We start from the raw sequence: 24,222 nt of genomic DNA on the forward strand, positions 1-24,222 counted from the left end.
GTTACCTTCTGTACTAAACTGCAGCAGTTCTAACCATATGTGGTTCAAATTTCATCGAGCTATGTTACTTGGTCATAACAGATTATGAAAAACTTACTTTCGTCCCTAAATCTGGCACACCAGTGGTGTTTATTAATATTTGTGTTTGTTTCCATAACTGCATCAATGTCGCACGCTATTTGGCATTAAGGGTGTGAGAGATATCCATTTCTCAAAATGGGTTTTTCTTTTCTTGTGCTTATTCTGGCGTTTCTGTATGTCAAACAAGTCAGGGTAACCGTGCGACAGTAGGAGTCATGGCGGTTGAACTGATTCAGATCTGAAAAATCCAAGGAAAATACTCCCAATGAAGAATAATGCACACTGGACACTGTCCCCCTACACCCCTTCTCCATTATTGACAGATTTCTTTAAAGATAGTAGCAGCTGATGTTAATCGACCGTTTTCTCCCTTCAAAATTGCCTCGTAGCTAATATCAATTAAAAGAGGTGCCATGCCCATTGAAAGGGATTGGAAATGGCAGGGCCTACCCTTTCACCACATAACGTTGATTTTGCTCACAACTGCCCTATCAGTATGACTTTCCCTTATCTAGAACGGAGGACTGCGATTGAATTTCATACACATCACCACATACAAGTGTCGTCGGCGCATCAGAAAGGATTAGGGCCTGGCGTAAGGATCGTCTATCTGACTGCATAAAAAAATACCCACCACGATAAAAAAAAACTATTCATTGGATTTACAATCAATTTTATCATCTTAAGAGGAGTATTTTCAGTAGGGGGCCTTGAAATGTTGGCATCTCCTTGATATCTCTATAATTGGGGTTAAAACTTTTCATTAAAGTCGGACTAAAAGCAGCACAATTTAGTATAAATCTAAATTACATTTGTACAAACGATGTATAATGATTGAGTATACATATCCCGTTACCTAAGGACGTTAATAGAAGAATGAGGGGCGTAGGGGGATAAGGCCTAAACTCAGCAGTCATCCACAATACTAACGTTCTAAATGGACAAGGAAAGGTGGGAGCTGACCATTTAGAAAAGAATTTACTGTAATAATTAGTGAAAGGTAAGAGACAGGATCCAATAGCGAATACGTAAATATATTGAAAAGGCAAACTATTCACTACTTGTGGGTGCAGGTTATTAAAGCGGCCTCAAGTCCGTAAACTAATAAAATTAACACAACTCATTCTGCAACACCTTGATTTATGAATATGAATGACAAGAAACGCGGTCCATGCTACTTCTGGTTCCATTAAGATATCGAGTACATAACTAATCTCCACGTGTTCACACGTGGGCGACAAAGAAGGGAAAACCTATTACACAAAGGTCATTACGAAATGTTCACTAATATCACGGAGTATTGGAGAAGGAAAGACATTCGCTGAAGGCGAAGTAATTACGTAGGTGGTCGAATTATACTATGACTATCAGTCCCACGTATGTTTTGCATACTGCAACCGACCAGGCTCTGACGCCAAGTCCAAAAACAAAATGGCAAAATGAGGACGAAATAAAAGCAATGAGGTGCAAATCCTCCCGAAATTAAAGATCACCTAACACATTAATATGTATTCGCGACTCAATACACTTCAGAACCTAGCAAGAGCACGCATGCTTACGAGCTTGCAAACCACCTTCTTCTGGATCTCGCCAACGACTCCTCACGACTGCTAACCGCCCACCGGCCGTTGCTCCAGCGGAGCCAGGCCTTTGGGGGGTAGGAATGGTTGCATTTTTCGCCGGCCAATTAGGGGGGACGGATCTGTGGCCGAACTAGCTGCCGTTCAAGCAGACATTCCTGACTTGGTGGAATGACTCGTGATTGGATATACACTGCTGGCCACCGTAAATGCAACACCCTGAAGGAAGCATCCGAATCAAGTGAAATTTACACCATGGGTTTGCAGCGACGAGATATACAACTGATTAGAATTTCAGCGCAGACGCACATCACGCGCGCCTGTGGCGCCACCTCATAGCGCCATTTAAGGCTTGGCGATTTCGACGAGTGTACGTTCGGCACGTGTGTTTACCTTGTGGTTGTTTCACAAGACGATCAGTTATGCCTCGTAGACAACAGCGAACATCGTTTGATCAAGTATCCGAGTTCGACAGAGGAAGGATAGTGGCTTACCGAGATTGTGGATTATCATACAGAGATATCGCTAGTCGTGTTGGGCGATACCAAACAACTGTAATGCGGATATGTGACCGTTGGATGCAGGAGGGTAAGACGGACCGACGTGGTCGATCGCATTCACCTCGGTGCACCACTGCACGTGCTGATAGGCAAATTGTGCGCATGGCAGTGACGGATCGCTCAGTGACATCCCGAACCATAGCACAGCACATTGCGTCTGTAACGCATCACCCAGTGTCTGCGCGTACCATTCGACGCCATTTACAGCAGAGTGGTCTGTCCGCAAGACGTCCATTGCTTCGTCTACCATTGACGCGGAACCACAGACGTCTCCGTCGCCAATGGTGTGATGACAGACGGATGTGGATGGCAGAATGGAATGACGTTGTCTTTACTGACGAGGCACGCTTCTGTCTGCAGCACCACGATGGTCGGATTCGAGTGTGGAGACACCGTGGAGAGAGGATGCTGGACAGCTGCATTATGCACCGCCACACTGGTCTTGCACCGGGTATTATGGTATGGGGCGGTATTGGATATTACTCTCGCACGCCTCTAGTACGCATTGCCGGTACTTTAAATAGCCGGCGCTACATATCCGAGGTGCTGGAGCCAGTTGTCCTTCCTTACCTTCAGGGCTCGTCCACAGCCATATTTCAACAGGATAATGCGCGATCACACGTGGCACGCATTGTCCAAAGGTTCTTCGTCAATAACCAGATTGAAGTGCTTCCCTGGCCGGCTCGCTCTCCGGATCTTTCGCCGATAGAAAACATGTGGTCCATGGTTGCTCAACGAGTGACCCAGATTACATCCCCAGCTGCCACACCACATGATCTTTGGCAACGTGTGGAAGCTGTTTGATCTGCAGTAGCCAAGGAACACATCCAACGTCTCTTTGACTCAATGCCGAGACGTGTGGCAGCGGTGATCTCCAACAATGACGGCTACTCTGGCTACTGATTCTGGCAGGAACCACATGTCACAGACGTCTGTAAACGTAATCATTTGACACTTGGTCAACATGTTATCTACAAAATAAATTTTATTGTGCTACCTCTTGTCTTTCTTGGTGTTGCATTTACGGTGGCCAGCTGTGTAATTTAGTCAGGGAGTCGTCAGGGAGGCCTCTTTACAGAGCCAAATGTGCAGGAGAAACTGAGAGGTTGGTACTGCTACTTAGAAGAATAACAAGAAGGCCTACTCTGGCTTCTCCAAGTCGTTCAGACAACCGGCCCATGCTTCCAAGCTAAAAGATCAGCTCGGGAACAGGAAAGCCAACATGGCTAGCTAATGGAGACTGCTGAATATGGAAATAAAATAAAAGTACCTTGCTCCACTCCTCTCTCCAATTTCATTATGCTGTCATACTGAAAAAAATCAGTAGAATATCAGGCATGCTATTGCCGTATTAGTAATGATAATAATATGACTACAATATCGTAAATCGTAAATAAGTGAAAGATGTGCAAGGTAGATGCAAGTCTTTCAAAATTCAGAATATAAAGACCCATTAGATCAGCATCATTAATCAAAACCAAGAAGTGAAGTCAATTTTATTACCAGTGATTGCCAGTAGTTAAATATCTTAAATTACATTTTCATTCGGATTTGCGTGGTGTATATAAATATGAAGTCAGTTAGAGGCACATTGGTATGAACTGCCAGCACTCAGGCGAGCAGCGAGGCTCCGTAGCTGTATTGAGGGACAATCGACCAGATGAATTCTCAGAAGGGTACTCCAGATGGGCCGCATGTCAATGCCACTCTCTTGACCAGACTTATCTTCTGAGCTGGCGCATCTGGACGCTGGGCACCCCACAGGCTACATAGATACTATCTTCCGTGGTGTAAGTCCTCCAGCAGCGACTGTTTTATGACTCGAGCAAAGAGGCGAAATGCTATTTTTAGCATCGTCCAGGAAACGCACTATTGCGAACAAAACATACAAAGCTGTGTTCCTTTGCGACACACCAGGTGCTATAGACAACATATTGCCATGTAGTAAGGGCCCACAGTTTGGGACCACTCTGTAAGTGTGGGACGTGACCGAAAGTTAGTTCAAAGAAAGAAATATATTTACACAACATAATAAGTGCCAGTACTGAGGATTGGCTAATTTAAATAAGCTAGAAATTAGGAAAACTCGACTGTACTGCTGAGGTCCCGCTACATTGGCCACAGAAATAGAGAAGGAGTGAAATCCCATTTCTCAGCCGTAAACGGTAGGAAGCCCATTACTGGTTAACCGCGTGCAAAAAAACCTCAGGGAAGGCGACCAGCATCTTTTAAGGAATATTTTTACTGCTCGGCGTTCGGAATATCCTATACCCAGCCAGTCCAGACAGAGTGCAGAACGCAAAACGCGGGAATACGTATTTTCCTTTTAAAACTCAGTCAGTATACATTCACTTCCGGGGGCCTTCACAGTTGGACTTCTCCTACACTGGTCTGAGATACCGCCAGGGTCCATCATCTCCGAATAGATGAGCTGATGAAGATTTCACAGGTGTTGGTCTTTTCCGTGCCTCCAATGACTGATTCTACAACCCTGCATTTACAGCTCAATAAGGTGAGATCGAGCCGCTAGTGCGAGATGATCTATCGGGACAGAAAAGACATTTTTACAGAATTTCAGTAACCTCAAGCTTCACTCTGAAGACTTTCTTTTAAATTCAAATGACCAGTTCGCTTCCAAGTCTGTCTACAGATGCAACATATTCCCTTCTCTAGTACTATCTGTCTTTTGTACTAACTTCACGAAAATCATGGTACAACTTCGCGACCGGTATTGTTTCATCTTAATATGCGATTATTAGAATCTGGGCGCAGATCCTCTTATCACATGTGCCAAGGTTTTTCTTTAGAATTATTATTGCTTTTCAGATGAGTTATGAGTCACTATAACGTAATAAACCGACTTCATTATTGTTCCTGTTTCATTCATTAAACTCCTAACTCATTCTTCTGGAGGCTGACTGATTAATTCATGTCACGTAACAGAGGCAATTGCCATACTTTCAGGACAAGCCGATTTCCACTTGCGCTGTCTAACATAGTTTGATATGCTCAACTTCCAGCTGTAGATAGAGGCCAAATGTGTTACACTGTTCCTCCAAAACATCTATAGAATAGGAGACATGAAGTATGTGATGGGCATTCATTGCTAGAAGTTGTAGTCATTTCATACTGGTCTGGTACTGCAGTAACGCTCACCGACGCGGTAAACGTTTTACTAATCCACTGGGTCGGTGATCGGCGTAAAATTACTAGCGAAGACGTCAATCAAGGCGTTCGCTTTCACATGAGAGTCACAGTTGGTGGTGTTGTCTTCCAGAAGCGCTGGAATTTTGCTTGACTTTTAAATCAACAGTGGCTTCTTCAAGCGACAAGTTGTTAAGTTTGGCTATCAATGATTCACTCTTATGTTGTTCCACTGCAGTTTTAATTCCGCTCCACATCCTATTGAGCAATCGCTTGGTGATCTGATCGCAGAAGAGCTGCCATTCTCCGAAAACATTACTCTCTTACATTATTACGTATTTTCTTCGTCTTCCGGTGTTGGATTGGCATCTTCCGTTGCTAGGAGCGTTTCCTGAGCTACACGCTGAAGAACTGCATGCGCTCCGGCTTCTTGAGGGTCGGGAGCGTGTTGTAAAGCGTCGTTCATCCGTTGCTGAAAAGCTTCCCACGATAAGCTGCGGATGTGAAGTCTCATACGTCTTGTTGGTATGGTGTCCACCGTCAGGTCAAATACAACTGTTACATGGTCTGAAGATAATACTTTTTCATTCTCGGGGTGATGTCATATGGGAATGACTTTGCAACGGCTATATCTGAGATATCCAGCCTTGCTAAGATACTCCTCAAATTCTTTGCTGTATCCAGATGTTAGTAAAAATGCTTTGTCATCATTTCACGATGCACCTGAGCAACGCTAGCATCCTTTACAGTTCCCTGCGTTTTTGATTCTGCACGTTTGATAGTGTAACTTTAATCTCGGCTTGGAGGCTCTGGGTAGCGCTGTAAGGTGTCAGGCAAATCCAACACCTTCCATGAAAACCCTGACATGATAAGCAAATCCGACACTATGTCACATAGCTCCAAACAAATCCTGACATTAAATTAACGAAAGTAATATGATCAACGAGTGAGCAAATGGAATACAACAGACAAATACAAGAACACCTAAATGCATGTCATACCTTCCCACTGTGAAACAGACGCAGTTCTGAGGGGATAAACGAGAACAGAAGCCGAGAGCAGTACCGGGTTAAGCTAGAAGGCCCTTCGATAAGGGACAGACACCCACGTCGCCAGCCAACCGTCAGGACCACCCCCCAGCCCATGTTATAAGATAGAGTCCTCCAGAAGAACAGTATAGATCTTACGATAACACTAAAAGGGCCACACCACCTGCAAGTTTGATGGTGAGACTTTTCTGCGTCTGTGTTACGTTACAAACTTTAAAACCATTCCGCCGACCGGTGTGGCCGTGCGGTTCTAAGCGCGTCAGTTTGGAACCGCGTGACCGCTACGGTCGCAGGTTCGAATCCTGCCTCGGGCATGGATGTGTGTGATGTCCTTAGTTCGGTTTAAGTAGTTCTAAGTTCTAGGGGCCTGATGACCTCAGTAGTTAAGTCCCATAGTGCTCAGAGCCATTTGAACCATTTTTTAAAAACATTCCGCCACTACAAAAAGGATAACGTTTCTCATTGGATAGACAGAATTTTTGTAGGCGGAGCTTAAGGTTAACATTGAGACTCTGATTGGTCAAATGAAAACACAGCCAGATAGTTTTTTTTTTTTTTTAAACCAACTTCGGTAAATTGTAGTAAGGAGAAGTTAGGAGAGAGTTGCTTCCGAGACAGCGAGCTGTATGGAGCTGCACCACCCGCCGCCCCCTGACGCTGCCTAACCAACGACAAGGTAATGAATGCATGCGATGCCGCATAACAGCGCATAAAGCTTCACTCAGAACTGCAGAAGTCTCTTCTGTTACACCCCCTTTTTACGTAATACTAGTGTCGATCGTCAATTAAATCTCATGGTCTTCACATTTGCTACTTGAAGTAAAAATCTGAAACGCGATGATTTTTCTGTTATGTAACTTTTGAGAAGCCACATCAGCCACTGTAATTTACAAGAAGTTCGATAAGTAATTAAAGATAATTGAGGGTCACTGTAGACCATTTTGATAGTTTTCTCTTTTGTAAAACTTAATTTAAACCTAGATTATAGATGCGATATGGCATAGGCCATCCTTCGATCCGTTGTAGAACTTGGAAACCCATTGAGGGAATATTCGTTCACATTTTTGTTGAACGCAGTTGGTTTTTATCATCCTGTATTAAAATATTTCCTTTTATCAATAGTGCAATTTATAAACAATGTTTTGTGAGTAGAATAAAATTTCCGATGGTAAACTTAACTGCTTTTTCGACGTTATTTTACCAGCTAACTAAAAATAGGAAAGCCTTGAACCCCTTCCACTAAATTTAGTTAGTATTCAGATTCATTTACAGAGAGTGCAGTGGAGCTGACGCATAAATCATTAAGTATTTGGTTATATCATCGCCAGTCTCACTGAACTCTTCTGAACTCTACATGTCATGTGTGGTCTGGCGTCTTCTTACCTGCAACAGGTCCCAGGTTCAAACTAGTCAAATCCCTAAAAAACACGCTCAGAGCGTCGTTCGGCGAAAGTGGTAGGGAGACACGACTTAGAACAAACAGACAGCACGCAGAATGTTAGAGAATGGCGACCCTGTCAGGATTGTAAAATACCATGATTGAAGGTCGACCACATGCCCAACTAGATTAGAAAAATATCCTGTAAAATATTTTCGTAATAAATTTTTTTTGAAAGGCATAAATGGTTGAAAATAGTAGCTGCAGCGATAGATAGTAAGAAAGTATTCAATAGAAAGTGAGACATTCTAGCAGAGACAATAGCATGATTAAGTTATGAATTTTAATATTGTTAGAATTAAGTTTTCTCTCCAAGGCAAGTGCACAGGTGGCGGATACAGCGTTGAGAAGTTGATTCTGACAAAACAAGTAAGTGAATGGATTGTCAGTCTTGGGTATAATAAGTGTGAAATCGTGTGTGCAAAAAGTTTATGAAACGCTTGAGATCGTATAAGCGCGTTTTAACTCGAAGTAGGGCGCGTGAATTGCTTTTAAAACAGAAAATAAAGGAATCAGAAAGATTAGCAATGGCAGTTCGAGACTTTGACCGAATTGAGGTAGAGAACCAACATGAAGACGGACAGAGAATAGAGGAGAGTACAACAGTCGATGCAGTATCGCGAGAAATAGGACAGATAACGCACCATAACGAGGATAATGTACGTCAAGGCATAGAAAACATATTTCAGCATACGACACAGGAGCAGGAAAGTAGAGAGACAGCCGATGAGGATTCTAACTTGCGTCTTGAATACGTAGAACCTATAGTACAAGTAATCAGAGCTCCCTCACCACAGAGTACAAGGAATTCGAGCAGAAACGTGTCACCGCACAGTTCAATGCAATCGGTTGCGAATCAACACTTGGGCGAAAACACAGAGCGTAGGACGTCGGAAGAAAACGCAATAGGACCCACCAATTTGGCAGAATTATTACAACAAATTACGGAAACCATTACAAAGCAAAATAAAGAAACAGCGAATAATATTGAAATTCAGAATGCAGAAACCGCGAGACAAATGCGTGAGATTAAAGAACAAAAGAAAAAAAAATCAGTTACACCTAAGTCCTATTGAAGACGAGACAAAAGAATCTCGAGAAGTGATAGGAAACTTAGTAACTGGTCACAATCAATTGAGAACAGACATTGACAAGGTACAAGGAGGCGTACAAACATTGCGTAATGACACTAAGGACGAGATCAAAACATTACGTAACAGCACCCAGGGAGAAGCCAAGAAACTAGAGAAACAGATAAACGTAATTACTAGACAAGCAGCAGGTACAGCGCGTGAAATTGTTGCAAACAGTGTGTTACAAAAACGTATCATAAAACTAGCACTGAAAAGATATGATAACAGCATAGTCAAATTAGAAGCGCAAACGAAGCAACAATTTCAGAAATTGCGAACAGAGTTGTTGCAAACTATTGAAGAGCGTAGTGAACAGGATCGAACTAGCACTGAGTCTGCAACCACATCCGTGTCTGTAACAGCACCGGAAAAACAAGCAATTAACGAAGATATTACGCATTTGCGATTTCAATCACAGGCGGAAAGTAACACACGTGAAATCAGACAGCCTGCACCGCAAACAACACGTTTCGAAATTCTTGATGAACAAACGGCACCACAAACACAAGCGGAACCGCAAATGTATGTTTCAAGACAGTTTGGATCGTGCAATGAAGCGGCCAGGTTAGCCAGACAAGATACCGAACCAATACGTGACAATGGAAAGCCAGGTCGAGAAGAGTACAGTGCAATGCATTCAGCTACACGTTCACAACCGATGGAAGAAAATTATTGCGTACCACTCCAACGATGCTACGCAAGGATAGGCGAAAGTTACGGTGGACAATATCCAATGGATCTACCACAACCGGAAAGAACGACGGGAGAAATGATCAGAAACAAAAGTGGCGAAGAATCGCGAATTTCATATGGAACTATGACGAAGTACGACAACGATCATTTCCTCACAGTCAGAAAATTTCATCACTTTCGATAAGGAAAGTCATTACATCCACGAACTTTTATTGATCAATTCCGAGTAGGATTACCAGAACACTGGACGCTAGCACACAAATTAGACTTAATATGTGCACACATGTCAGGAACAGCCGCAGAAACCATGCAGAATGTTGCAGCGACATGCCGATCGTACGAAGATTTCAGAGAGAAGTTTCTCTCACGATATTGGTCCAGCGAAGCACAGAACAGAGTGAAGTACGAATTATTACAGAACCCATATTTTGAAAATTCAGGTGAGAAGAGTCCCGTGAAATTTTTCGAAGTAATGGCAAAGAAAAATCAATGCTTAGATGTACCATACAGTGACGGAGAGTTGATTAAATTGTGCACGATGAAGTTACCATTGAAATACCAGCAATCATTAGTAGGTCGCGGCATTTGAAGGAATTCTAAGGGACTAGAGCTCATATTTTCGGAAGATGACGCAAGAAAAAGACGAAGCGCACGTGAAAACGAAAGCAAAAAGCAGTGGAATCCACAAGACACAGTACGAAGAAACAATAATTACGATCCACGTGATAACTTCGCACCAAGAAACGACAACAGATTTCAACAAAAAAAAACGGCTATTGATTTAGAAGAGAATATGGCAATAACTATAATTCACCCAGGAACGGCAACAACTATTACAGTGGGAAAAATGACAAACGGAACGGGTATTGGATAACCAATAGACCGACAAATAATCAACAAAGAAACCAATATCAACAAGCGGAGCAAGAAAACAGAATACAGATTCAAGAGGTGGAGGTAAGACCAACAAACCCCGAAAAACGTCGAATTGACAGCTAAGCGCCCATGCCAAAGAGAATGACGCACCGAACCAGGACAATTGCAGCACCTTGAACAGAGAAGTAACTACCTTATCACGAGAAGAGAAGAAGGAAGAAACAAAACCGCAGGGACCAGATGAATACGAAGACAGGAAAATAACAATATCGTGTTGGGACGAAATTAATTGGGAGAATACTGACGAGGAAGATGAGTTACCAGAGGCATGCACAACAAATGTAGGAGGAAAGGACGAAGTAATGAGTATTGCAGAGCTATTTGAGATGGAAACCAGGAAAGCGAATACAATGAGGATAATGAGCAGTCGACAGAAGTTGAAAATAAGTTACTAGTGGGCACACAACCCAACGTATATAATGAAGGAAGTTATGAAACGATAATTAGAGCATTTAAATGCGATTATGTGGAAGTAGCGACGAAGAAAGAGAAGGTAGACGAGGATGAGGAAAAAGTAGAATATGTTGAAGAAAGCGTAAATGAAGGAAGAAATAGAGAAGAGGAAATAAAAGAGAGAGAAGTAGCAGTCGAAGCTTATCCTACAGAAAGTTCGAATTCACACGGGAAATTCCAGAAAAGACTCATGTATGATTCAGTGGAGGATTCGTTGACGCAACAAGAAGAAGAACAGAACCAACCCTTTCAAATTCAACCAATTGTGAAGGCCATGGTAAAGCATATCCCAGTCAATATTGTAATTGATAGCGGAAGTCAACTGACCGCGATCTCAGAAAATTTATTCATGCAGTGTAATGCCAATGAGGAATTGTCAGTTCTGAAAACACGTAAGATTAAAGTAAGAGGTCCTATTAGAAACAATGCTGCGGAAGTTACGAGACAAACAAGATTAACTATTTCGTGCCAAGGTCAAAAGATCGAAGCCAACTTCGTAATTATACCTAAACTAACTGTAGATTTGATTATAGGTGGAGATTTTTTAAATGAGAGACGAGCGATAATAGATATGGGGAAAGGTAGCGTAACATTCGGGAATGTCACATTTCTCTTTGAGTAAAAGCTAAAATTAGAAGAAATACCAGTTATAAACAAACAATTAAGAATGAGGCGAGATAAAGAGGATGAAGAATTAGAATGGTAAACACAAAAGGGGGAATCGCCTCAACTCATGTTAGAAGTCCATAAAGAAATCGACGAAAAATTGCAAGAAGTTCAAGGTATTTTGGAAAACAGTAACAGAGAATTAGAGGGTATTTTACGAGATAAAGCAGAGGTATTTTTACCTAAGACTGGCAGTATTAAACACTTTCAGTACAAGTTTGAAGTAAAACAGCACAAACCATTTAGAGTACCACCCTATACAATCCCATTAAGCTACAGGAATAAAGTATTCTAGGAGATATCTAAAACGTTAGATGATGATATTATTGGACCAGCTACCTCCACGTATAACAGCGCGCTCCATATTGTAGAGAAACGAGATGGGAGCATCAGGTTAGTGCTTGATTCCAGACAGATCAACACAATCATAATCACTGAGACAGATCGCCCAGAATAATTAGAGGAATTGATACAAAACTTCTGCGGTGCTAAGATATCTTCATCAATTGATTTACGGAGTAGTTTCTGGCAAGTAGAATTGGCCCCAGAATGTAGAAAATTTACAGCATTTATCGTATTCGGTAGATGTTACCAATTTAAACGATTGCCATTTGGTTTAAACATATCATCGGCACCGTTTATTAGGGGATTTAATACTATACTCAGTCCTGAAATTTTACAAAAAATTACTTGTTATGTTGCTGATGTGATTATAGCAGAACCCTCTTGGGAACATCACAACGACACATTAAATCAGTTTTTACATATCATGAAAGAGCATGGGGTCAAAGTAAATATAACAAAATCCCCATTTGGAAGGCGAGAAGTCAAATTTCTAGGACACATAATTTCAGAGAAAGGGGTAATGCCCGACCCAGAAAAACTAACAGCAATCAAATAATTCTGTACTCCATATAACAAGAACAATCTCAAAGGATTTCTAGGTCTCACCGGATTCTATAAAACATTTATTTGGATCGACACTCTCGCAACACCACGCCTATGGGCACTGACTGGAAAAAACACGCCGTGAGTATGGGATCAACAAGCCAATGAAGAATTTTTAAAAGTGAAAAACGCACTAAGAACAGCACCAATTTTAGCACATCCTGATCTAACACAAAATTTTTGTATGGCCACTGATAGCGCGAAAACAGGTTTAGGAGTTGTTTTATTCCAAGAATACGATCAGGCAGGGCTAAGATCATATAGAACAATTGCATTTGCCAGTCGTGTACTCACAAAAAGCGAGAAAAACTATTCAGTCACGGATCTGGAAGCATTGGCCATTATATGGAGCTTCCAACGTTTTCGATACTTCCTATTCGGAAGAAAAACAAAAGTATACACTGACCACAAAGCATTAGAATTTCTGTTATCCGCCAAACTAGCTCATGGGAGGTTAGCCAGATGGATGTTAATACTAAAAGCATTTGACTTCACTATTACACACATACCAGGACCAGCGAATGTATTAGCAGATGCTTTATAACGATGTCCACAGGGTGCTTCCAATAACACAGGTTTGTAAGCAGCGGAAGACCAGTTTACAATGTACTATATGAAACAAGTACCTTTCGAAAACTACATTACGACAGCATTGAAAAACATAGGCAAAAAACAGGAAAAGGATCCCGGAATACTAGGAATCAAAGACAAGTGGAGAAGTAAGGATTTTCCAGACATTCGACAGCACTATCTCGTAAAAAACAATGTCTTAAATTTTAGACGAAATGTTGCAACGAATGAATGGTTAATTTATATCCCAGATGAACTAATTAATAAGTACATATGGTAACCACATTTAAGTAATGGCCACTTTGGATCAAAGAAATGCTTTTTAAAAATAAAACAAACAAGCCATTTTCCTAATATGGAAAGACGAATTAGAGCAGTATTAGTCAAATGCAAAAAATGTGTGAGGGCTAAACACGTCACTTTCCAAACTAAACCACCTATGTTTCCAATAATCCCTAAAAAATTAAAACAAATAGCTGCAACAGATTTGATGGGGCCCCCTCCCACGTACAAAAAAATGGATATATTTTTATATTTGTCGTTTTGGAACTTACTTCTAAAAATGTTACCTTGACATCATTAAAACGGGCAACAGGCTGTACTATAAGTAAAGCATTTAGACAATATTTTCTCAGACAAGTAGGTCGAGTGGAACTAATAAATTTGGATAATGGCCCACAATACAAATCAGTGCAATAGCAGAACACGTTAAAACAACACAAAATAAAACCCATCTACATATCTAAGTACAAACCTAGCGCAAATCCAGCAGGACGATCTATGAAGGACATAGGCACTTTATGCTGATTATATGCAGGCAAAAGACACAACACTTGGGATATATACCTTAAAGATTTTCAAGAAGTAATAAATGAAATGACACATAGCACTACACTACTACCTCCAGTTACTGTACTTAAAAATATTGAACCCCCAAACATAACCAAAGAAAATGTTAGATTTCCTGTTGTACCACGTAGACAGCAGAAACAAGTCATAGCAACAGCATTCTCCAACATCAGAAAGGCAGCCATTAAAAGAAAAGAAAGAGGAGATAGAACAGCAATTAAAAGAACATTCTCAGTAGGCCAGAAACATACCATCTCTCCAGCAAACAGAAACACAAAATACATTAGTTTTACACTGCATACAAAGGACCTGTCATAATTAGCCGAATTGCTCAAGATAATGCTGTGGAACTAATGAACCCAGAAACAGGCAAAACCTTAGGACTTCAACATGTGAGCCACATCAAAAAGTTTGAAGATTAATTTTATTACTGGTAAATAATTAGCACAATATTTCAAGTTTATGTTGCAGATAAGATCGTCAGGAGAAAGAAGAATGAAGAAAGAGGAAGGTGGGGAAAAGAAAGTAGTTTCAATAAAAACAAAAAACGAAAATAACACCAATAGTAGCATAGATTAAGGTGAAGGGATAAAGGGTAGATAGTCTAACAGCATGAAATACTAAAATGCTATACACCACGACACTACACAAAAATCAAAAACGAATTTGAGGATTCTTGTAGGAGATAAGACTCAAAATATATTAGAACTGTAACATGGAAAGGGCGTCGAAATTTGTAAAGCGTAAAATAATGTAGGTGGAGGAGGAGGAGGATATTAGTGTTTAACGTCCCGTCGACAACTAGGTCATTAGAGACGGAGCGCAAGCTCGGGTGAGGGAAGGATGGGGAAGGAAATCGGCCGTGCCCTTTCAAAGGAACCATCCCGGCATTTGCCTGAAGCGATTTAGGGAAATCACGGAAAACCTAAATCAGGATGGCCGGAGGCGGGATTGAACCGTCGTCCTCCCGAATGCGAGTCCAGTGTGCTAACCACTGCGCCACCTCGCTCGGTAATGTAGGTACTAGACATATGTTTGATGATTATAAGTAAGACTTTTTGTAAGAACCATTGTAAAAAACTCCAGCAAGGACCAGATGCAACGACCCACAAGCTGCAACGCGAGAAGTATCAAGAAAGAAAAGGATGTAATTAGCAAGACATGATTCCTACAAGGCAGAAGCGTTGAGAGAAGGGAAAGGACAGAGAGACCAACAGAGGGCCCTTGTAGCTGAAGTGGGCAGTAAATCTGCTGCTAAGCGGAACCACAGAGTGGCAGAACCCTACTGGGACAGAACACGGAAGGCCAAGAGGGCCCCGGAACACCCCGACTCAGCAGAGCGAGCAAAAAAACGGCCCAACGAGAAGACCGCTTGGGCTAGCCACCACTGGCAAAAAAACAAGTGTAAAAATCACACTACTACTATTAAACAGCAAACTGATGCACGAAACTGAAGAAAACTTCCACAAAGTAAAAATGACACATCCAAACAATTTATCGAACTATTACTAAGAGGAGAACTTCAAAGCGACTAGTTATGAATAAATATCCCAAATCCTGCCCAGAGAAGAACCAAGAATCAAGTAAGAAGCAGAGAAAAAGCAGGAAGAGCAGAAGTTGAAGATTCACAAGATTGAGACCAAGAAAGAAGATGGGTGAAGAAAGACGACATACCTTCCCAAATCCCTATCCTATTGTAATCTAGTCATCTGTGAAGTATCACAACGAAAAACGACCGCTTTCAGCTACACATAATGATGACTTTTACGCATACGAAGCCAGTAAACCACGAGATTCTGCACTCACAGCGCCATTCCATTATGGGACCTCCAAAACAGTAACACACCGTTGCAGAGCCAACAAGGAACGACGAACGATGCTGTACATCAAATACTTGCCCACATCCATCTCGCTGAAGTCCATCACCTTCGTGCAAAAATATTCGCCAACCTCATGCTTAAACATTCATAGGATTCTGTGAATGTGTTAAATCAAATTTTGTGATGTAGGAATTGTGCAAAAGAAACGTGTGAAAAACTAAATAAGTTAAGCAATCCAGACAGCTAATAAACTACAAAATAACAGTCACTGACTATGGACTTAAGTAAAAAATAGACTATCGATAAAAATAAGTCATTAGTTCTGAAATGGACAGTATATAAAGAACAAAAGTAAGGCATAATAAACACTAAAACTATATGCCACTTATTTTCTCTTCATAAAAATAAAAGAAAAACTATATTTTACTTCTTTTCTCCTTATAAAAACAAAGCATAAAAAAATATCTTGTTGGATGTTTCCCCCTTTTTTTAACATTTGTACCATTTGTTAGGATAATATCTCAATACTTGTGTATGAATATTTCTTTGTCAAAGCAATTCTTGGAAATAATTCTTATTCAGTAGTGTAACAATGTTGAAATGAGTGTCTAGAAACAAAAGCATTTTACTTGTACATGATATTTAGAAAATGTGTTAGGAATAGATTTTACTTAATTACTACATTTATAAAAAAGATATTTGAAAGGAAATCGATGTGAAGGACTCCTCACTTTCGATAACAAACTTATTAAAAAACGAACTTCACACTTAAATAAAGAAAGAAAATAATTAAAAATTAATAATTATAATAGCATAAAAATATATTTCTCTTATCAATATAAACATATTTTTGAGAATAATGTGGAAGAATATAAAAATATAAATTAGTAATACAAACTACCACAGAACCAGAATAACGTGGCTGAACAGTAGGCAACAAAATTTAGATAACGGAATAATTTTTGACTGACTTAGACAACGATTCAATCATTGCCTAACTTCAGTGCAAAAATTAAGTTCGAAGGTTGGTGATATGTAAGGTGTCAGGCAAATCCAACACCTTCCATGAAAACCCTGACATGTTAAGCAAATCCAGCAGTATGTCACATAGCTCCAAATAAATCCTGACATTAAATTAACCAAAGTAATATGATCAACGAGTGAGCAAATGGAATACCACGGACTAACACAAGAACGCCTTATGCATGTCATACCTTCCCACCATGAAACAGACACAGTTCTGAGGGGATAAACGAGAACAGAAGCCGAGAGCAGAACCGGGTTAAGCTAGAAGGCCCTACGATAAGGGACAGACACCCACGTCGCCAGCCTACCGCCAGGACCACCCCTCAGCCCATGTTATAACATAGAGCCATCCAGAAGAACAGTATAGATCTTACGACAACAATAAAAGGGCCACACCACCTGCAAGTTTGAGCATGAGACTTTTTCGCATCTCCGTTACGTTGCAAACGTTAAAAACATTGCCCCACCACAAAAAGTATAACGTTTCTGATTGGATAGACAGAATTTTTGTAGGCGGGGCTTAAACTTAACATTGAGACCCTGATTGGTCAGATGAAAACACAGCCAGGTAGTTTTTTTTTAAACCAACTTCGGTAAATTGTAGTAAGGAGAAGTTAGGAGAGAGTTGCTTCCGAGACGGCGAGCTGTATGGAGCTGCACCGCCTGCCGCTCCCTGACGCTGCCTAACCAACGACAAGGTAATGAATGCATGCGATGCCGCATAACAGCGCATAAAGCTTCACTCAGAACTGTAGAAGTCTCTTCTGTTACACCCCCTTTTTACGTAATACTAGTGTCGATCGTCAATTAAATCTCATGGTCTTCACATTTGCTACTTGAAGTAAAAATCTGAAACGCGATGATTTTTCTGTTATAGAATTTTTGAGAAGCCACATCAGCCACTGTAATTTACGACAATTTAGATAAGTAATTAAAGATAATTGAGGGTCACTGTAGACCATTTTGATAGTTTTCTCTTTTGTGAAACTTAATTTAAACCTAGATTATAGATGTGATATGGCATAGGCCATCCTTCGATCCATTGTAGAACTTGGAAACCCATTGAGGGAATATTCGTTCACATTTTTGTTGAATGCAGTTGGTTTTTATCATCCTGTACTAAAACATTTCCTTTTATCAATGGTGCAATTTATAAACAATGTTTTGTGAGTAGAATAAAATTTCCGATGGTAAACTTAACTGCTTTTTCGACGTTATTTTACCAGCTAACTAAAAATAGGAAAGCCTTGAACCCCTTCCACTAAATTTAGTTAGTATTCAGATTCTTTTACAGAGAGTGCAGTGGAGCTGACGCATAAATCATTAAGTATTTGGTTATATCATCGCCAGTCTCACTGAACTCTTCTGAACTCTACATGTCATGTGTGGTCTGGCGTCTCCTTACCTGCAACAGGTCCCAGGTTCAAACTAGTCAATTCCCTAAAAAACACGCTCAGAGCGTCGTTCGGCGAAAGTGGTAGGGGGACACGACTTAGAACAGACACCACGCAGAATGTTAGAGTGCAACAATGTTATACTTTTATTGAATCTAAAACTTTACGGCCGGCCGCGGTTGCCGAGCTGTTCTAGGCACTTCAGTCCGGAACCGCGCGACTGCTACGGTCGCAGGTTCGAATCCTGCCTCGGGCATGGATGTGTGTTGTGTTGTCGTCAGGTTAGTGAGGTTTAAGTAGTTCTAAGTTCTAGGGGACTGATGACCTCAGATGTTAAGTCCCATAGTGCTCAGAGTTATTTGAACCATTCTTAAAACATTATAGTCAGCCTGTTATTGGTAATTTAAACTTCGAACATGTCAGGGTATTACTTTTCTTATCTCCTCGAGCGCACTCAACGACCTGAGTTGGGGCTACCTGGTGGCGCTGCGCTGCACGCTCGAAATTGGAACTTTGTGGAAATGTCTTATGGGACCAAACTGCTGAGGTCATCGGTTCCTAAGCCTATACACTACTAAATAACTTAAAGTAAATTACACTTTGAACAACACACACACACACACACACGCACATATATATATATATATATATATATATATATATATATATATATATATATATATATATATATGCCCGTGGGAGGACTCTTACCTCGGTCGGGGCGAAATTCACGGACCGTGAGAAGGCGCCTGAGACCGCGCGGATTCCCCGCGCGGTTGCGTGCTCGAAGAACGGCGCTCGGACCCACAGATGGCAACTTTCGGGAGGCTCTACGAAGTGTATTAAGAGTTTTACACCAGCCGCAGGGGTCAGCTCGATATTTTCACATTAGCTTTCGAGGACATGTTGTTAAAAATAATAATTAATGAAACGAACAGATACACTGAACAATTTGTAAGTTCATGTGTGGGTTACACTGAAACAGCGATCACATGGGAACAGATGGGTGCCAGCAAACAATTCTGATTTCTATTCTTTGTTTGGAATGTTGTTTCTAGCTTCTGAAATGTACTATCAAGAAAAATTATTGAAACACCAATTTTGCGAAAAATCCTGTGTATGCGTGCGCTCCTGCAGTAAACACCTTCATGAGACTGTCAAGAAAGTCAAATGTAATGTGCTTATTTTCATGGTAGACTTTCCTGCTGCCAAAAGCTTCTAATTTTTTAGGCAACTTACAATCACGTTAGTCACTTGATTTGAAAAAAGTACGCAGAAAAGTGTCAGTTTATGCCGCGCTGCAAAGAAGCGCCGCGAGACACGGGAACAATTACACGCGCGGGCGCAGATAGAGGCGCAATGAATAGCCCAGTCAAGGGGTTAAAGCTAAAGCATACCAACACTTTTAAAATTTTCAGTTGCAATTTTTTTGTAATAGTGGCTCACCACTTTTTCTCAGAATGTCATTGGACACACAACTTTATTAAACCACATTACCTTTACTTCGTTCTTCTATTGACATTGTTTCTCTACAGTACAATGTAAATTGCATATTGTATTTTGTTCTTATACTGTGCATATACGAGCTTTGTTTTTCATCTATTATTTAAAACTAGCTCACTACCCAGCGTTGTATTTATTCCAGTCTTCTCTTAGTCAATCTCCTCCATCCCCCCCCCCCCGCCCCCCTCCAATCACCCCCACCCCCCCCACTGTCCATCACCTCAGAGCCCCGCTCCTCCACAACGACTCTCCATGTCCTCATACCCCTTTCTTTCTCCGCGTTATCTCGTTCACCCCGAGAGAATGCAGGTTGATCTCAAACCCAGAGTATAGATTTCTGGATCGGAACTAATATGTGTAGCAAATACAGATAAAAATGAGCTTTCTATTCGCGGCTGTATCCATATAGGCACATTTATTTAACGTATTTCACACGCATTTGTACACCTGTATCTGTGCTTCAGTTTAATTTTCACGCAGCTCAGGGTTTATGATGTCCAATCTCCTGAAATATGAGCCGTTCAATGATATAACTTTGCAGGTACATCCAGCGGTATATGTGGCTACTGTTTGCGAAATGTTTTGTGAACAAAGTCAATAGAACAGAAGTAATAAATTAAAACGTCTTTTACGATGCGGTAGTTTTCACGCATCTCAGTATTTTACGTCATATCTCCTGAATTATTTGCCGTATAATGACATATTTTTGTAGATACCTGCAGTGGCAAACGTGAATTCAGTCTACAAAGCGTTGGGTGTAAGGACGTAATAAATTAAATGTGATACGTGATGCCGCAGTGCTTCACGCATATCTGTATTTGACATCATATCTCTCGATTTATGAGTCGCAGAATAATATATTTTGGTAAGTTCATTCATAAACATATGTGGGCACTGTCTGTGAAATATGTTGCGATTTGAGTAAGTAGTAAATGAGTGGTAAAGTAAAACGTCATGCAGTAGTTTTTCAAGCAACTCAGTTTTTGACGTTATTACACAAGGTAGGGAATAGAATTGGCCAAAGGTCCCCTGAATTTGAAAAGCACCTGTGTGAAGCTCTAGAGCAGCTGGATCAGAGATAAATAAATAAAAGAGCATATAGTCAGGAAGATACCTGAAATGAGGACGACTGCGGTGAAGTTGTGTAATGCAGAAAATGTTTCTCCCTTGTTACAAGAAGATAAGTCTTTTTTTGTGACCTTTACCTGAAATGAGGAGGATTGGGCTGAATTTGAGTAATGCAGAGAATGTTCCTCCCTTGTTACAAAAAGATGAGCTTTTCATTATCAGTTTCATCGATCACTTGCCCTGAAATAACCAGTAAGACAATGTTTGGATTTTTTGAATAACTATCTCGAGCCTAAACAGCAACGAAAATGCGATCGTTGAGTTTAACCTATGAGTCATATGAAGAATTTAGAAGTTCGTTTTTGGCCTGTTATTGACACAAATACTTCAATCCACTGAAGTTGTTCGAGGATGTGATAAATGACAATCAATTCTCCAATGCCTCTCTGACCTCATAAGAATTTTCTATGAGACGCTACTGACAGGCTGAAAGAAAGTTCTGCTGAGCCAGTGCAAAGATATCCTTGAAGAATTTCGAGAAGTCCTGAAACAGTTATGATATAAAAAGTATAAAAAGCAAAGTAGGGATGGGATAAAGAGCAATTGTCTTCTTTGTGTAGGCATCAAGAGATGGAAAGATACAAACGCAGGGAAACCAGAATGCGTACAGGATGATATGGTAATAATTGCATGAGGACACTGGGTGGAAGGCGAGCCTTAAACCTTATGTCGTAAGTAACACACCGGAGAAGAGAGTAATGGGTGTAAATATTGGTGATGAATGCAGATAAAACCACAAATAATTTTTCCATTGTGTGTCTAGGAACATAGTACGTATGCTGTAGCGCTTTTCTTACGGCCACATTATTGTACATTTGCTTTCATTCTCTTTCTTCATTCACGGGGATATTTTTTTCCTCCGTCTTGTTAGCCTCAAAGTGGGTATGTTTGACGTATGTTTGTGAGTTGTTCTTGAAAAAGGTATTCTGGTTTCTAGGTAAGTGTGAGTTTGCCAGGAAATTCTGTTGCAGTCTATAGAGAATAATACTTTCAACTTAGAGATCCTTTCTTTTGTTTACTACGTTAAGACTGTGGAGGTAATGTACGTCTCACATTTAATAAATGATAGACATGTTCAGAAGTTGGCACAGTCGTGCCAAATGTAGATTAACTAAATAAGTGGATGTCATAGAAGAGATGAGGATTCAGAGCTTAGGCAATAAGAATGGTTGGTGGGTAGATGTACTGAATAACTGTAAGACAGAGCTTTGGTTGGTTAGTGGCAGTCATGAAATAAGTCATCGTTCAAACGATGGAATTTTGATATTACAAAAAAAAAATGGTTCAAATGGCTCTGAGTACTATGGGACTTAACATCTGTGGTCATCATTCCCCTAGAACTTAGAACTACTTAAACCTAACTAACCTAAGGACATCACACACATCCATGCCCGAGGCAGGATTCGAACTTGCGACCGTAGCCGTCATGCGGTTCCAGACTGAAGCGCCTAGAACCGCACGGCCACACCGGCCGGCTTTGATATTACAGTTTTGCTTTCTGCTGTCGGTATTGTGGTAGAGACAGTGACTTACGTTATGAGGTGTGATGAAATATTTGTTGTCCACGAGAAACGAGAGTTTGGAACCGTTGTGAAGTATATGTTGGACGGTGTAGAGAGTACTTGTGGACCCTGAGTGGAAGATGGTGATTTGCTGTTTTCCTTTTATTTGTTTTCCGCCCAAGGAAGAAAGAAGTGAGATTTAGTAAGCCACAGTTTCTTTCATTATATTGAACTGAATATCAGCACTGGTGAGAAAATGATCCAAGATAAAGGATTCAAAGCTTTAGTAAATAGCACGAAGTCCTGTACTAACCTGTGTAGTAAGTTCTATCTTGTCTGGAGTGGAGAATAGGAAGAAACACCACGTGGAGAAACATCAGGCTACCTTTTATTAGGAACGTGAGTGCACTCAGCGACTGCGATATGACTTTGAAATAATAGAGCACAGAGATCAGAGGAGGAGAAAAAGTGGTACTGTGTACCGAAGTGCAGTACCATCAGAGTTCAAGGAAGAGGCAATCTGACGATATGGAAGAATTAGTGGGACCATATGATTGAGAAATGAAAGACGCAACGAAACAAGCATGAAGGTAAGAGACAAAGAAGAGTGGTATATCGGTCAAGCTGCTTGGTATAACCATAAGATACTACAGGTCCGATCCCCAGTGGCCTACGACCAATCAACGGGACGAGAGAGCCTTCATCACCTGAGCTAGTCTAGCAGCTGTGCCCAATGAAACAAAGTGAACACAATGAGAGGGTGTTCACTGTGCAACTCTTCTGCCTTCTGAGAAGACGCCACTGGAACGTAACAGCAGCGGCATATCTCTGCGTGATTATTTTTCCGTGAAGACGAGGGTTACTTCTCATCCAGAAAAGAAGCCTTGCCTTGGATACAGCACAAGCACGTGTCACTGACTGTCCACATGTCACTCTCAGCTGGACATAAGTCGAAAGTGAAGGTGGAAGCCTTACAACCGTCCCAGCAAGACATGCAGAGAAATCTCCAAAGTCAATTTTCTGTGCGCGCATGGAATTATTGGTATACACTCTGAAGGCGGCAGCTCCATCCTATTAGTGGCCCTTCCGCCCACTTTTCTGCCTGCGGTTGTGCGACTTGTTGTGGCCCAATCTGCACAGTATGTGTTGCCCCATTCAGACTCAAGGAACGGAGCTCACAGATCGCATGGCGCCTGCGTGCATCATATCTTTTCAGAAGGCAGAAGGGCTGCACAGTGAACGCCGTCTCCCGGTGTCCACTTTCATTTTAACTGGGCACAGCTGCTATACTAGCCCAGGCGGCTCCCCTTGATGAAGGCTCGCTCGTTCCATTGATTGGTCGTAGGCCAGTGGGGATCGGACTTGTATTATCTTATGGTTTTGCCAAACAGTTTAACAGATACCTCACACTTCTTTGTCTGTTACACTCATCCTTGTTTCATTCCATCTTTTATTCCTCGGCCATATGGTCCAGTTAATTCTCACATATCAGCAGATTGCTTCCTCCCCGACCGCTGATGGTACTACACTTCTGTACGCAATACCAGTCCATCTCCTCCTCTGACTTCATTCTCCATATGGCGTTTCTTATTATTCTCTTCTCCATACAAGAAAAGTAGAGCTTACTATATAGCTCAGTTCAGCCTTCGTACTACTTACTAGAGCTTCGTATCCGGCAGGTGGATGCCACGCTCTTCCATTGTCGTGGACTATTTTCTCACCAGTGCTCCTCTCCAGTTCAACATAATA

This window comes from Schistocerca serialis, chromosome 5 (genome assembly GCF_023864345.2).
Source record: "Schistocerca serialis cubense isolate TAMUIC-IGC-003099 chromosome 5, iqSchSeri2.2, whole genome shotgun sequence".
In the NCBI taxonomy this organism is placed as follows: Eukaryota; Metazoa; Arthropoda; class Insecta; order Orthoptera; family Acrididae; genus Schistocerca; species Schistocerca serialis.